This window comes from Callospermophilus lateralis, unplaced genomic scaffold, assembly GCF_048772815.1.
Source record: "Callospermophilus lateralis isolate mCalLat2 unplaced genomic scaffold, mCalLat2.hap1 Scaffold_210, whole genome shotgun sequence".
NCBI lineage: Eukaryota > Metazoa > Chordata > Mammalia > Rodentia > Sciuridae > Callospermophilus > Callospermophilus lateralis.
The window spans coordinates 2,117,770-2,135,602 of record NW_027513072.1 but is presented as its reverse complement, the minus strand read 5'-3'; positions in this window follow the sequence as shown (position 1 = coordinate 2,135,602).

Below are 17,833 nucleotides of genomic sequence, written 5' to 3'. Positions count from 1 at the left end.
GCCCTCATGACTTCATCATCTCCCATAGGTCCCACTTCCTGATGCCATGCCCTTGGAGGCTTAGAAATTCAACATATGAATTTGGGGGTTGGAAGTAGGAATACAAACATTCAGACCATAGCAAGAATTTTTGTTTAAGAAACTGGGTGGGGGCCTGGGGCTGAAGCTCAGTGGTAGAGCGCTTGCCTCACCCGTGTGAGGCACTGGATTTGATCCTCAGCACCACATTAAAAAATAAATTCATAAACAAAAATATTGTCTCCATCAACAACTAAAAAAAAAGAAAGAAAGAAAGAGGGGCTGTGGATGTGGCTCAAGTGGTAGCGTGCTCACCTGGCATGCTCGGTGCCCTGGGTCTGATCCTCAGCACCACATGCAAATTAAAGATGTTGTGTCCGCTCAAAAAAAAAAAGTATAAAATAAATATCAAAAAATTCTCTCTCTCTCTCTCTCTCTCTCTCTCTCTCTCTCTCTCTCTCTTTAAAAAAAGAAAGAAAGAAACTGGGTGGGATTTGGAGGCGGTTGCTGGGGAATTTTGAGGAATTAGGAATATCCTATATGTAATGAATTCTTAGTAAGTTTCAAACAAAAACCAGGTAGTCTGACAACTTCTGAATATCAAAGAAAACTATTCATTTCAGTAACTTCAATTGCCAGGCTCCTCTGTGTTTGCAAAGTATCTTTATAGCTAATCTGTCATTACTCACATTACTGATAATAGTTGAGAGATGCTATAAGACTCACTTGGCTTGAAATACCGTGGCCAATAACCTGGGTTTCCTCCTACTCTATTTGGTATAAATTGCCTAGTTATAGCCTCTATCAAAGGGTAATTTAAGTTATCTGGCAGGGGAGAAATGTCTCTCTTTGATGATTTGCAGCTGTTGAAGATTTCTAGTAACTAGCTTGACATAGAATTGTGGGGATGTTTCTCTAGAAATATCAGCTTAGAGGGCTGGGGTTTTGGCTCAGTGGTAAAGTGCTCGCCTAGCATGCAGAAGGCACTGGGTTCCATCTTCAGCACCACATAAGTGTACAATGAAGATATTGTGTCCACCTAAAACTAAGAAATAAACATTTTTTTTTTTAAAAAGAAATATCAGCTTAGGGTTTAATTCTGCTAATTCTGGGTATTCTTAGATGACCCCTAAAGCTCAAGTGTTGGAGAGTTGGTCCCCAATGCAGCAGTGTTCAAAGATGGGGGTCTTTGAGAACAGATTAAATCACAAGGACTCTGACTTTAACAATGCATTCATTCATTTATGGTTCAGAGTTTACTGGGTTTTGAGTGAGAGGCTTTGTTATAAAAGCAAATTCTCTTTTGCTTCCTAGGCACCACGAGGTCAATAGCTTTGGTCTACCACATGCTCCCTCAGTGATGTTCTGCCTCACTATAGGCCTAAAAGCAACAGAATCAGCTAATCAGAGAATGAAACCTCTGAAACTATAACCCAAATATAAATATTTTCTCTTTTCTAGTTGTATATCTTAAGTATTTGTCAGTGACACAAAGCTGATCAACAAACTGAATTCCAATCTTTTCCTTGGACATATTACCACAAATCAGTTTGGATAATCACTTTGGCAGACACTGAGACTGACTAGGGCAGGATAGGTGTTCAATAAAATTTATTGCATATTCAGTTGAATGAATGGAAGCTTTACTGCATCAGTTCCAGCTGTGATTTGCATAGAACAGGGTCCAACTCTAGTTATACAAAGCAAATAGAGAAATTCCTGGAAGGGTATCAGGAGTTCATAGAATTACGGCAGTTATCTGGATTGTGGCAGATTGCAGAATCAAGGCAGTTCCAGGGAGCTGGCACAAATCCACAGGTTCATGAATAATCTGTCCCTAGAATTGCCATTAGCCCCACCTCCAGCATCCCTTCTGATCCAGGATTCAAATTCCTGGGACTTCAATGGTCTAAATTACCTGTTTGAAATAATTAACCCAAAGGAGATAAAAGAAGGGTCTTCAACTCCCAAGATGGGAGGCTGCAATGGAAGACACATACTAAGAATTGTTCCAATAAAGCCTTCACACAATAAGAAAAATTTCAAAAAAGAATATGGTGGTAATAGAAGAGGGGAATTAGATATTGCACTGTGAAGAAAGACAAATGTCATTCACATTGATACTAAAAGAGAGATGGGCTGGGTGGGGGGCGGGGCGGCGGTGACTGGTAAAGTAGGAAATATAAGGGTGTAGTTTCAGAAGAAGAAAAAAGTGACCATCACAGTCCTCATGTAGCTGGCCAGACAGCTACAAGAACCTGGACAATGGGGTACAGAAAATAAGTATTTCATGGAGTTCCCAGGCTAACATAGGAGCTGAACAAATATTTGTTCATTGAATTCACAAGAAAATGGAAACCTAAAACATGCTATTTAGATACAAGGAACTGAGTTTCCTTCTGTTAGCTCAGTGGGGAATGTGTCCCCATAGACAGTGACTCATCCTTAGAACCAGTTGAGACTTCCCATTTACTCTTAGGCCCTTATCAAAGATACTGGGTTATCTTTTGCCTTCTGTGTCAGAAGTATGGGGTCTCCATGAAGTTAGTCTTGGGCTTTCCCAGACTTCAGCTACACTGGAATGACTGCTTGCATGCTCCCAAGAGACATGCTTCTCTTTCTGGGTTTTCAGATAAAGAATCAGCCCTTAACCAGGTGAATGAGAAGTAAAACTCTATTTATACATGTTGTGTCAAAATGCATTCTACTGTCATGTAGAATAGAACAATTTAAAAAAAAAAAAGAATCAGCCGTTAATTCCTGGCAATTATTTATCTCTTTTTCTATAAGAATCTCTTTTCTAGCCAATCGCAGTGGTGCACAGCCAGTAATCCCAGTGGCTCGGGATTCTGAGATAGGAGGATCCTGAGTTCAAAGCCAGCCTCAGCAATGGCGAGGTGCTAAGCAACTCGTGAGACCCTGTGTCTAAAGAAAATACAAAAAAGGGCTGGGAATGTGACTCTGCGGTCAAGTGCCCTGAGTTCAATCCACAGACCCCCTCAAAAAAAGAATCTTCTCTGCTGCACGCTGCCCAGTCATCTGGCCCAGCTGATGGTGACCTGTGGACTCTCTGACAGAAGAGTCACCTGGCCCTCGAATGCACCATGTCTTGTTCCTCCAGCGTTGACACTATGAAGAAGGTGGTTCAGCAGCTCTGGCTGGAGGCCGGACTCAACCACATGAAGGTTTCCCAGGCAGTTGCTGACTTGAAAAAATTTTGTCTGCAGAATGCTCACCATGATCCCCTACTGACTGGAGTATCTTCATGTACAAGTTCCTTCAGACCCCAGAAAGTCTATTCCTTTTTGTAGTCATCTTTCTGAGGTTTCCCAAACCCACTGCTCAAGAACCAGTGAATATTCAAGAGAGCTTAATTTGAAGCCTGTACAAAAAATTTCCCTGTAACACATGTACCAAAATACAATCTTCTACTTTTGTCAATCCTTAACATCTACCTCTCTGAATTTTCATGAATTTCTATTTCACAATGGTAATTATTTTATATACACTGGCAGCAACATACAATAAAATATTTATTTATTTTTTAGTACCGGGGATTGAACCCAAGGGCATTCAACCACTGAGCCACATCCCCAGCCCTATTTTGTGTTTTTATTTAGAGACAGGATCTCACTGAGTTGTTTAGTGCCTTGCTTTTGCTGAGGCTGGCTTTGAACTCTCGTTCTCCTGTCTCAGTCTCCCCGGCTGCTAGGATTACAGGCACGTGCCACTACACCTGGCTCAAAATACTTGGTATTAAAAAGAAAAAAAAAAAAAAAACTTTCTTCTTCCTCTTGCAGAGAAGCCACATAACCCAATATTGAATCCTGGTGTACTATAAATCTGAATTTCAATCTTAGGTCTTTCCCATATTTGCTGGTTGTCTCATCTTGTTGAATATGACCAGAGCCAGTTCATTACTCTGCGAAACTCCTGTCCTACAGGAATTTTGAGTGAAAATATACTTAAAGTTCCAGACACATAAAATACTGGATTTCTCATGATACCCAGCCATTAGGTCGTGTCCAAAAGATAGACCTATTAAAAATAATGCTCAAGGGCTGGGGATGTACCTCAGTGATAAATTGGTTGCTTGCATGAGGCCCTGGGTTCAATTCCCAGCATTTAAAACAAAAGAAAAGTTCAAGATACCACCTCCCCTCACTCCAAAAGAATATGTTAGACAGGTGTGGTGGCACCTGTGATCCCAGTGGCTTTGGAGGATGAGACAGGAGAACTGTGGGTTCAAAGCCAGCCTTAGCAACTTAGTGAGGCCTTAAGAAACTCAGTGAGACTCTATCTCTAAATAAAATACAAAAACATGCTGGGGATGTTGCTCAGTGGCTAAGCACCCCTGGGTTCAATTCCCAGTACCAAAAAAAAAAAAAAAAAAGCATATGTTAGCTGGAACATGAGACTGATCAAATTATGTGCATGCAAGGATATGGTATAATGAATCCCAGTATTATGTAAAATTTTACTAATAAAAATAAATAAATAGATTGCAATTTTTTACTTGGGGGAAAAAAAGCAATGTATTTTCTTATCAACAACCCCAGAGTAAATCTGTAAATCAGATGGCTTGCATCATAAGTGTATCTGGTGGGTACAAATAATCATTTTCTAGAAACCCATTATTTTGTCAAAAAGCAACATTTCATTAGGTACTATCAGAGGTTGAATTAAATTTCCCAGTAAAATCTCTCCATTCTGGTCCAACGGTGTCATTCAGTGATGGAGCAATTGCCTAGCTCATGTGAGGCTCTGGGTTTGATCCACAGCACAGGGATCTCCCAAATCCTTTAAAGAAACAAGTGGTTCGGTACACAAAGATGTTTGTTAGATAGAAGGAAGGTCACCACAGTGTAAAGGTAACGTGTAAAGCTTGAAATTACTACAGAGAATTAAATAAATTATAATATAAATTATAATAATTTGTTATAGATTTTTATGTAGCCGTCGTTAAGAGATTCTGCAGAAATATATTTACTCACAAGTGGCTTTCTGAGGTAGTAGCATGCAGTGAGAGTGGTCTGTCAGAGATTCCACCACGGGTATGGTCGGGCCAAAAGCACAGAAGGCAATGGTGCAGCCCATCACCCTCTTCTTCAGATGCTTGCAAAATAGGTGCCAATTTCAGGGGTGGTTCTATGAGCAAATGAATATAATGATAAGAGCTGTATCATTGGTTTTGATGAGTACATGAGCATTGTATCAGATGATGAGAACAGATTTATTTTAAAACAGTCAAGAAAACAACTGGGTTGGATCATACTAAAAGAAGATAATATTGGGCTGGGTACAGTGGCGCCTGCCTGTAATCCCTGCAGCTTGGGAGGCTAAGACAGGAGGATCTCAGATTCAAAGCCAGCCTCAGTAAAATCAAGGTGCTAAGCAACTCAGTGAGACCCTGCCTCTAAAATAAAATACCAAATAGGTCTGGGCATATGGGCTCAGTGGTCAAGTGTCATGAGTTCAATCCCCAGTACCCCCCCAGCCAGAAAAAGAGATAATATTATTCTGTCACAAAGTGCCTCCAACTAGAAATGATAACTGAAAGGCTGGGACTGTAGCTCAGTGGTAGAGCACCCGAATCACACATGTGAGGCACTGGGTTTGATCCTCAGTACCACATAAAAATAAATAAAGACATTGGGTCCAACTACATATATATATTTGGGGGAAACATTTTTTTCATATAGTTTTTGTTACCTTTTTGATATTATCAGATGACAATGCTGTGGGGTTGATTTTATTTTAAAAAGTTCTATGCCAGGACAGTGGCACATGCCTAAATTCAGGAGGCTGAGACAAGACTATCACAAGTTGAAGGCTAGCCTTAGCAACTTAATAAAAAGTAAAAAGAAATGATCATTGCATCCTTTTTGCCTTGATATTAGCCTCTTCAAGGACCCCATTTTTTGGTACAGGGGATTGAAATAGGGGCTTTCACATGCTAGGCAAGTGCTCTACTAACGAGCACCATACCCAGCCAATCCCCCTTGATTTTAGACAGGGTCCACCTGAGTTGCCCAAGCTGGCATCAAATTTGCCATCTTCCTGCCTCAGCCTTTTGCGTAGTGGGGATGAGGAGACATGTCCTGCAATGACTGGCTGAGACTAGATTTTTCAAAAAACTTTTTCTCAAGGATATCTCTTAAGAAGATACAGGAACAAAACTGTGTCCAGAAAAACAATTTAAAATGTATATTGAAGGCATGTCTCCCACATGAGCTTTTGGAGGACACACAATATCAAACCATGATACACTGGGTAGAGGATTATAGGCTGGTGGGTTTTCCTTTCAACACTTCAAAATTTCACTCAACTCTCTTTCTCTAGCACATTTTAGGAGAAGTCCACTAAGATTCTTATCATGGCTCCTGTATGAGTAAGATGATTTCTTTAAATACCATCTCTTTGGCTTTGATTTTCAGCAATTTGAAAGATGGTAGGTGTAGATTTTGGGTATTTGCCTTGTTTGATGTTCTCAGAACTCCCTGTATCTATTACTTCATAAAAGTTTTCTGTCATTATTACTCGAAGTCTTTCCTCAACTCTCTTCTATTTTGCTTCTCCTCCTCCTATTCCAACTGCACGTGTGTTTATCTTTTGCAATTGCCCCGTTGTTCTTAAATTTTCTGTTTCAATTTTTCTGTTCTCTTTGCAATTTTGCCTGAGAAATTTCTTCTGACCTATCTGCAAGTTCACTAATATTCTCCCCAGTCATGTCCAGGGTACTAGTGAGCCCATGAAAGCTGTTAAGCATTCATCTTAGTCATTTTATCTCCAGTCTTTCCTTTTTTTTCTTGTTTACCATTTCCATCATCAGCTTACATTATCTATCTTTTCTTGAATATTCTTGTTCAGCTCTAACCCTCTATAACCCTTAGGATCTCAATCATAGTTGTTTCAAATCCCTGTCTGATAATTCCCACAGCCTCATCATTTGAGGGTCTCATTCGAATGCTTGCTTTATGTCCTTTCTTCTTGCTTTTTAGTATGTATACCTTATAATTATTTTTGATTGAAAGCTAGACAGTGTACTGAATAATAGGAACTGAGGTAAATAGGCCATTTATTTGGTGAGATTTTGTGCTCATCTGTCTAGAAGTTCAGTCATGTTTAGTGTTTTCTGTTGCCAAAGAGGCCAGAAACTTTCAGATTCCTATAATGTGCTTATATTCATTTCTTGCCCAGAAAGAATTTGTGTCATCAACTCTTTCATCTCTAATTCTCTAAAGTTGTGCGGAGGCTTTTTGGTATAGTGGCACAGTAGAGAGGAAGGAAGGATTCTGTGGTCTATGATTAGATCATGGTGTTGAGTGAGCCTGTATTGCTGGGGTGTGACTTTCACTGGTGTTTCCTACTTTTCCACCACCACTAGCACCTTGCAGGAGATAAGAGCCTGGAGTAGGAGAAACGCCTTCCCCCCTTGAGGGACAAGGCTCTGGTGAAATCCTTCTACTTGGAGAGTAGGTTTCTGTTCTGGAGAATGGTTGCTCTTTTCACAATGGTTACCTCCATGTCCAGGATCACTATTCTCAAGGGACCTAAATGTGGTCTGCCCTCTGGGATTCACCAATCAGGGCTCCTTTCCATTATTGGCAGCACCCATCTCAGGCACTGATCCCATGCTCCAACTTCATTCCCTTTCTACTCAGCCCCCTGACTGCAACTCCTCCTGGAGTCACTTGCTTGGTGGTTGGTGGCAAGGACTCTGGAGCCAGACCTCATAAGTCCAAATCACAGCTCTACAACTGTCCAGCAGGGAGACCTTGGGTAGCACTTAGCACCTGGTCACTCAATTTCCCTATCTGTAAAACAAGGAATTGTGGGTTAATTCATGTAAACCACATAGAACAGTGGTTGTGCCACAAAGTGCCCTGTGTGCTGAAGACAGACCACGATATATGCTGATGTAGAAGGGGAAAAGGTACACTCATACACTGCTGGTGGGACTGCAAATTGGTGCCACCCAATCTGGAAAGCAGTATGGAGATTCCTTAGAAAACTTGGAATAGAACCACCATTTGACCCAGCTATCCCTCTCTTAGGTCTATACCTAAATGACTTAAAATCAGCATATTACAGGGACACAGTCACATCAATGTTTATAGCAGCTCAATTCACAATTGCTAAACTGTGGAAACAGCCTGGATGCCCGTCAATAGATGAATGGATAGAGAAACTGTGGTATATATACCTAATGGAATATTACTCAGCATTAAAAGAGAATAAAATTACGACATGTAATGAATGGAGTTAGAGAATATCATGCTAAATCAAGTAAGCCAATCCCAAATATCCAAAGGCTGAATGTTCTCTCTGATAAGGAAAAATGGAGGAACTTTGATGGGGCAAAGGGGAGGCAGAGGTGAGGAGGGGGCATGGGGGTAGGAAAGATGGTGGAATGAGAGGGACATCATTACCCTAGGTACATGTATGAATGCATATATGGTGTGAACGCTACATCAGGTACAACCATAGAAATGTAAATTTGTGCTGCAGTTGTGTACAATGAATTAAAATGCATGGTGCTGTCATATATATCTAATGAAAAATACAAAACGAAAAGAGAAACCCTAAGGCTAGCATGGTCTGCTCCAAAGCTCAATAGACCTGGTAGTTATGATTCTAGTACCACTGCTAACCTTTTTCCATGACCCAATGCATGTCATCCCTTCTTCTTGTGCTACAACAGAAATTGACATAAAACTTGGTGGTAGACTGTGACCCAAACATCACTTCATTCTCAGTAGAAACACAACTGACCAAGAGAAATCTGAAAAAAAATATTCAACATTACTAATCACTAGAGAAATGCAATTAAAATCATAATGGGATACCCTCTCGCACCTATTAGAATGGTTATTATCAAAAAGACAAAAGAACCAGTGGCACATGCCTTAATCTCAGGAACTCAGGAGGCTGAGGCAGGAGGATTATAAATTCAAGGTAAACCTCAGCAACTCAGTGAGAGCTGATCTCAAAATAAAAAGTAAAAAGGTCTCCAGATGGCTATCAGGGTTAAAGTCCCCCTGGGTTCAACCCCCATCATAAATAAAAGAAAAAGAAAGACAAAAGATTTTAAGTACTGGTCAGGATGTGGAGAAACTAGAATTCTTGTACTATGTTTGGGGGAATGTAAATTAGTACAGTCATTATGGAAATTAGTATGGGAAGTTTCTTTAAAACTTAAAAATAGACCTCAGTTGGGAGAGTGCTTGCCTTGCATGGACAAGGCCCTGGGTTCAATCCCCAGCACCAAAAAAAACAAAAACAAAAAACAAAAAACTACCCTATGGTCCAGCCAATCGGTGCATGAATGGATACAGAAAATGTGGTTTAGAAATATAAGGGGATACTCTTTAGTCTTTAAAAAAATATAAGGAAATTCTGTCCTTTATGACAAATGAATGAGGCCAAAGGACGTTTTATTGGGGGAAATAGCCACGCACAGGGCAACAATCACATGATCTCACCTACATGTGGAATCTATAAAAGTTGAACTCATAGAAACAGAGAGCAGAATGGTGACTGCCAGGGGCCCAGGAGTGGCTGGGCTGTGGAGGGGGAAGATGCTGGTCCCAGGAGAACAAATTACACTTAGATGAGAGGGATGAGTTTAAGGGATCTATTGTGCAATATAATGACTACAGTTAATAATAACATACAACAGAATGAGTACAGTTGATAATGTTATCTACACTAAAAATGACTCAAAGAGTAGATTTTAAGGGTCCTCACCACAAATAAGAATATGAAGTAATGTATATGTTAAAAAGCTTGACTCAGACGTTCTTCAATGTAACATTTTTCAAATTATGTTATATGCCATAAATATGTACAAATTATTATTAGTATTGTTATTATCATCATCATCAGGGATTGAACCTAGGATTGTTTAACCATTGAGTCACATCCCCAGCTCATTTTATTTTTGAGAGAGAATTACATCATAAATCCCACCATGGAAGTGAGTAAACTGGGAAGATATTTAATTGGTAGATTTCTACCTCCTTCCCCAAACTGGAGCTCTGTTACAACAAAAAGGAAGAAGTGGAGCTAGGATGAGCAATGAGCACTGTTGACTCCAATTAGCACTGGGCCTGAAAGGGGGATGACCATCACCAAACTTCTCCCCATGCCATCTTCACATAATTTATGGCCTCTGTATTAGCCTGCTTTCTGTTGCTGTAACAAAATACCCGAGAACAGATAATTTATAAGGAGGTAAGTTTTATTTAACTCAGTATCCAAGATTTGGCAGCTCCTGCAAGTGATCTCTGGTGAGGGTGTTCACCAGATTGTGTGTCAGAAAACAGGGAGGGACCAATCTGGCTCTTTTGATAACAACTCCCTCTTACAGGAGCAAATGGGGGCCCATGAGAAGTCCATTACTCCCTTGAGAGGGCATCTTGCAGACTGACTGAGTTACCTCCCACTAGGCCCACCTCTTTCAGGTTCTACCACCTCATCACTGAGGACCAACCCTCCAGCCTTTGAACCTTTGGGACAAACCACATCATATCATCACAAGCTCCAACAAAGCTACCATCATAAGAGCAGGATGTCCCAGTCTACAACATGTGCGTATGTGGGGGATGGGGAAGGTTGATCTCACAAGTCACTGGAAGCAGCCAGAGCCCCCATTCCAGAACCTCTGTGATGTCACTTCTGTTGTCATGGCAGTCTGGGTGCCAACCCAGAAGAGTTCGTTGGTGGCTTCAGTCTGTGAGACTTGGTGGTCTAGCCATGGCCTCTTCACAGAGTATCACGCCCCCAAATGAACCTCCGATCGAATCCTCATGGCTGAAACCAAGCCTGTTTCCAGCTTTTAATGCAATGCTTCTTATTACAATAAGTGGCATCTTCTTCGCCTTTCCGTGAGTCTCCCATGGAAGGTGTCAGTGCCTTAGACACAGAAGAGAAAATAGACAAGGACAGTACAGAGGCAGGGAGGGAAGTGGAGAGAGAGGGTCAGCAGGGGAAGGAGGATATAGAGTTAGAGGGAACCCAATGTGAAAGCACAGAGGTCTGGAGTGCCTGACGCATTTAGGGAACTATGAGAGACTGCTAATGCTGGTGACATTTTGTGGAGTCTCCATGGTCTGTCTCTAACCTGGATATTTAGATCAGTCCTTAAGGCGAGTGAGTCCTACCTCAGGTGAACTAGGCCTTGTGGGGAGCTCTGGGTTTCCCCAGACTAGGACTGAGTCTGGCTCTGGTTTCAGGTGCCGGTGGTTGGCTCAGAATGGGCAGTGGGAATTTGCCGTGGTTTCGGGCCTATTCTTTATACTGTCCTTCTGCAGCCTCATTTTCCTCAACGGGTCAGACCCAGGCATTTTGCACAAAGGTAAGGCCTCAGACCCCTGGAGAAGGAGGTGGTATCCCAAGGGCTGATGCCTATAGGGGTGATTTCAAACATGCTAACCCCCCTCAACCCCACCCCCCGCCCCCGTGGCCTCAGGAGCCCTTCCCTCCATGTCATCATTACTTGGGCCCTGGCACTTCATTTCCCAAGCCACTGAAGTGCGAAAAAACAGAATCCTGGAGGTGTTCCAGCTGCTTTCGAAGCAAGGACTGGGCAGGCTGGCGAGAGAGGCCAGCAGGCCCTTCCAAACCACGCAGTTCACTCCTCCTCCTTCCCATTTTACACACGACTTCAAGAACTGATCACTATTCCAAAAGGGGAGAGCTCTGTATAGAGCTCCTGTGGCTGGACAGCCCTTTCTCTCTGACTGCCGCCCATCTGAGTGGTCAGCTTGCTCAACAGGGACCGGGATTCCCCTGCCCTCCTCCTCCCCACCCTTCTTGTTGCCCAATGATGCTATGGGGCGGCCCCAAGCAGTAGAGTGGTGGAAGGGCCTCCTGCCACTGCCCAAATCTCTTCCCCTGCCAGGCTCCTTAGAAGAGGACCCCAACATTCAATACATAGCACGAGTGAACAACACGGCCTTTCGCCTGCAGTGGTGCTCGAAGTGTTCTTTCCATCGTCCACCCCGGACCCACCACTGTCCCTTCTGTAATATCTGTGTGGAGGTAAGTACTCCTCCTTCCTGTCCACTCACCAACCCATCCCAGGGCACCTGGCCAGGACCAGGAACCTCACATCATATGTGGTCCAGGGGTGGGTATGAGATCATCTTCCCACACTGCTACAAGTGGCTCTCAGCCACTCTTGGTCACTTATATATGTTATTGCCTCCAGTTCTGCACTTGTCCTGAGACGCTGGCCTTGCTTGCACAGGTGCTGACATGCAAAGGGCACCATCTGTGCTGAGCCTGGTGGAGTCAAGGGGAGGAAAGGCAGTGACTGTCCCACTAGCTTGCTGATACTAGATACCCATAACTTTAGGCCGGCTGCTGCCCTGTTCTGGGTATTGTTGCCTGTCCACCTCTGGGTGTCCAATTGAGGGTTTCCTGGGTTCCGAGTGCTCTTCTCTCATGTGCACACCTTGCACGGGTTTCCAAGTACAGAAGGCTGGCTGGGCTAGAAATTCTTCTCATCCTTACCCAGTATCTGAAAAAATACAGCTTCACAGCTTTTCTGTATCCTGCTCAAAGTGACACCAGGCAGGTCTTGTCTCTAGAGACCTCACTCATGACAAACGACCTGATGAGCCATGGCGTCCTAACTGTGCTCTATCCATGGACGTGCTGGTTTCACCCTGGAGATGGGAGCTCACGTGCAGGGCCAAGAGCAGGAGGTCTAGGGGCTGGGTTGAGGGGGGGCCTCAAGATTTGGGGGTATTGGGCTAAGCCAAATAGACCCTCAAGGTCTGCCTTCTCTCCCCTAGGACTTTGACCACCACTGCCTGTGGGTAAACAATTGTATAGGTCAAAGAAATTTCCGCGTATTCGTGCTGCTGCTGGTGTCCCTGTGCCTTTATCTGGTTGTTCTTCTGGCTACCAGTGTGCTTTTTCTCATTCGTACAAGACACATGCCCTTGTCGCTGGACTCAGCCATGGCGTATCCACCCAGTCCCAAGGGCCCACACTGGGAAGAGAATGGGTTGTGGGGAGGGACGGACAGCCAAGGGGCAGGACAGCCAAGAGTTGGGGTTAACCGAGGGAGGGCTGATGTTGTGGGCAGGGCTAAAGGGAGAAGCTACTTGGGAGGACCTATGAAGGACAGATTGAAGGCGAGTGGGGTCAGGGAGATGGGCGTGGTAGGATGGACTATGGAGTTAAGAATCTAGGGAGGCCAAGAAGTGGGGTAATGAAGGTTGAAAAGGGTCAAGTGGGAGGCCAGCATGGTGGGGTGAGGTTTCTCTTGGGTGTGCTGGATTAATTGTCCAGTCCAGGGAGGCAAAAGTGGGTGGGAGGGGCCAGCCAGGGCGGGGCTAATGAGGGCTGTTGGTCGTTGGGCGGGGCCAGGAGAGAACAGTTTGTCTGTTCTTCTTAGCTTGTGTATGCACAGCATCGCAGTAGCTGTACCCGTCTTGGTACTCCTGCTGCCTGTCATTCTGCTCCTGATGATACAGGCTGTGTCGGTGAGCAAGGTAAGCGAGTACTGCAATACCAGACGGTGCGGAGGCATCTTGCATCTTTGGGAATCCGGCACTTTCGGCTGATCTTCACTGCCCTTGGTCCTGATGGTGCCTCATGAGTCCTTCCAGACCCACCCCTTAAGATGCAGCTCAGATCTTTCCTCCCCCTGGAGCTCAGTGGTCATTCTTCCTCGTGGGTGCATTGCATGGAGAGCCTGTTATTTGAGGGATGGGTGCATCCTGCGCTTGTGTTGATAAGAACCCTGCGATCAGAATAACACCAGCAGACACCTAGGGAAACGCTTGAGACGGGGGTCGGTCCTGAGTGGTGTAGCAGCCTGCAAGAAACTGAGTTTGGCGAGGCCAGCATTGTAGAGGAGGACGTGCCACTCTTCCTGTCCTAGGTGTGATTTTGCAAAGGTGGAAGACAGGAGGGTGTTGTCTGTGAGAGGCACACCTTTGCAAAAAGGCAGAGAAACCCGAATGTAGGATGTTAAGGAAATGAGGAAGGAACGATTCTAAATCAAACCCAAGGTGCCAGATAATTTATAAGGAGGAGTCAAGATTAAAAAGCCCCTAAAAGTTGAGCGTGAAATTTAGTTTTGATGAAGTGGAAACCTGGGAGCCATGGTGGGATTTAAAAAAAAAAAACAACAAAAACTCATTTATTGAGGAATAAATTAAAACTGCCAAATTCACCCTTTTAGTCTAGGATACGGGGTTTTGACAACTGGATACTGTCCTGCATTCTCCAGCATGATCAAGTTTAGGCAGTTTCTTTACTCCAGAATATCCTTTCATTCACCTGTTGTTGTCAGTCTCTCTCCCTATGTCCTTCTGGTTTTTCTTTTTTTCCAGGATCACATGTAAATGGAGTCATTGCCTTCTTTTCTCTGGCTTTATTTATTTAGGACAATGTATTTGAGATTCATCCATGTTGTCGCTCATACCAGTATTTTATTTCTTTTATTGCTGTGTAGAAGCGTATGGATGCCCTATAGATTGTTTATACATTCATCAAACCAAGGATTTTTTACATTATGTCTAGTTTTTGCCAGTATTTTTGTTTGTTTTATTTTGTTTGTTTCATACTAGAAATTGAACCGGGGGGTGTTTAATCACTGAGGCACATTCCTAGCACCCCTCAAATTATGTATAATTTTTTTTTTTTTAATTTTGAGACAGGGTCTCACTAAGTTGCCTAGCGCATCACTAAGTTGCTGAGGCTGACTTTGAACTTGCCATCCTCTTGCTTCAGGCTCCCAAGCCTCTGGGATTATAGGTGTGGTCCACTATGCCTAGCTAGTTTGGGGTAGTTATAAATAAAGCTGCCCCAAACATTGATGCACAGGCATGTGAACATAAGTTTTCATTTTTGTTGAATAAATTCTTAAGGGTGGCATTGCTGAGTCATAAGGTAAACACGTGTGGAACTTTGTAGGAAATTGCCAAATTTGTCTTCCAAAACAACTGTAAGGTTTCTAAATTCTACCAGCAATGTTGGGAACTCCAGTTGCTTCACATCCTCACCAACATTTCACACTTTTTTTTTTCAAATATATTTTAGGTATCAGTTGACCTTTTATTTATTTATATGCAGTGCTAAGAATCGAATTCAGTGCCTCACACACACTAGGCAAGCATTGTACCACTGAGCCACAACCCCAGCCCCTCACACTGTCCTTTGTTATTTTGTTTTGACTTTTAATCAAACCTGTCTTATTAAATGAGTCGTAGTATTTCATTAAGGTTCCAGGTTGTGTTTTCCTAATGAGTAATGATGTTGAGCCTATTTTCATGTCTGTTTGGCCTTCATTAGGTCTTTGGTAAAATGTTTACTCCTGGCAGGGCACAGTGGCGCACACCTGTAATCCCAGCAGTTTGGGAGGCTGAGACAGGAGGATTCCGAGTTCAAAGCCAGCCTCAGCAAAGCGAGGCACTAAGCAACTCTGTGAGACCCTGTCTCTAATAAAATACAAAAAAAAATGGACTGGGGATGTGGCTCAGTGGTTGAGTGTCCCTATATTCAATCCGTGGTACCCACTCCCCCCAAAAGCGTTTACTCCAATCTTTTGCCCATTTGAAAAAACGGTTGTTTTCTTATTGAGTTTTAAGAGTTTTCTACATCAGATTCAGATCTAGGTTTTGCACATCTCTTCTTGCAATCTGTGACTTGTCATTCCATTTTCTTCATAGCATCTTCCCAAGCGCAGGAGTCCTTAGTGTTGTTTTTCTAGGACTAGGGGTTGAATCAGGGGTGCTCAACCACTGAGTTCTCCCTCAGCATTTTGTGGCTGTTGTACATTCTACATAGAAAATTGTCATCTGTGAAGAACAGTTTCATTACCTTCTTTCCAATCTGTGTATCTTTATTGCTTTTTCTTTTTAGTGTTGAATAGGAATGATAGGGGTGGGCATCTCTGCCCTGGGATTCCTTTAGTATGGCAATCTCTTGACTAAAGGCTCTTTCAGTAAGACTGGTGGGCAGTATCAGTGGGGGAGGGGACGCTGCAGACCCCGAGACAGTGAACAGATAGAGGAGCCTACCTGCTCATCACCTCCCATCCTTTTAGTCCCCAGCCCACCACTGCCATATCTGGTCCTCCTCCCACCTGACACTCTGTGCTTGGCCCTTATTCATCAGCCCTGTGGTCTGCCTTTACTTTGAGCTTGACCTTTACTGCTTTGTGTACTGAAGGCCTTCAGCCCAGATTTTCCTGGGCCATGTGATTTTTGACTAGGAAACTATGATGGGGCCTCCCCACTGCCCCTGTCCTCCCAGATAGTGAAATTCAGTTAAGGCATAATTTTAGAAAAAAAAATGAGAGGTGGGGAAATGAAGTGGGAGTGGGGTGGTGACATTGTCTTTGGAGCAATTGAGCAGCACAAGGAAGAGTTTAAAAGGTATCTGAAAGGGGCTGTGGTTGTAGCTCAGTGGCAGAGAACTTGCCTAGCATGTGTGAGGCACTGAGTTTGATCCTCAGCACCCCATACAAATTAAAAAAAAATAATAAGGTCTATCAACAACTAAAAAATATTTTTTTTAAAAAGGGGGGTGTGTGGAAGGATGAGGTAAGAGGACAGGTGTGGCCAATGGAGACAGAACAAGGATCTTGCACAGGGAGGCACAGGATGATGAGGAGCCCTGAGAAGGCAGGAGAAAGGAGTGCAGTGTCAGCACTGTCTGCGGAGAGCTGCTCACAAGTGGGTCAAGGGAGGTCACTCTTCCTAGGAGCATAGGAAGGCAGGAGGCCCTGGGTCACTCTTGGGCTCCCCTGCCCTTAGAATCTTGCTCCAGGCCTGGGCTGAGCCCTGGCTAAGCTGACTGACTTAGGAGGAGTCACTGGGAGATGGCCTTGCCCAGTCCTGCTGATTCTGAGCTCCTCTTCCCATCCCCATCTCCCTCCAGGGCAAATCACTCCGGAACAACAACCCCTTCGACCAGGGCTGTGCCAACAACTGGTATTTGACCATTTGTATGCCAGTGGGACCCAAGTGAGTTGGTAAACTGAAGGCTCAAGTGGTGGATCTCTGGGGCTGGTGGGAGTGGGGTGAGATAAAGCTGGGTTTTCTTCTTTGGTCCCTGACCCCAGCTCCCAGGCCCTGTCACCCATTGTCCTTTCCTTTGGGGTTTTCTCCAGGGCACTCTGGGAGCCTCTGGGAACGTCCCTATTCATTGCCCTTCTAGGTTCTTGCCCTAAGAAATGGAGTAGAGGGGAAATGCAGCCTGGATGAGACTCCTGGCTGGGAACCCTGGGCTCTGTGCTTTCCAAGCTGAGGGTGAGGGTGGTCAGGGGGACCAGGCCAAGGTGGGTAGTGACTCCCTGCATTTGGTCTATCACGCCCCAGGTACATGTCTGCAGCTACTTGGATGCAGCAGGCGGAAGGCACGGAGTGGGACCCTGAGCAAGGGGACCCAGTGCACACACGGTTCTCGCCACAATATTTCCGTCAACACCGTCCCACAGAGCTCCCTGGGCCCACATCTCCAACACATGGGCAGGGCCCCCCAGGGAGTGGCGAGGCTGCAGCTTTACAGGAGGTGAGGAATAGTGGGTGTGCATTGGGAGAAGGATGTCTGTGGGTCACACATGTTTTGGGGGAGGCTCCTGAGGTTGGGCTGGCCCTGAAGCTGAAGCACATGGAGCTTAAGGAACGGAAATATGAACCTGAGTGTGCGGGTTCCAGGTTTCAGAGTACTCCCAGGTGTTGCTGAATAGACAAAGAGAAAAGACTGCACCACTAATTTGCTAGTTGGCCTTGGCCAGTCCCTTACCTTTCTAGGCCTCAGTTTCCTCAGTTATTAATGAGGACTGAGA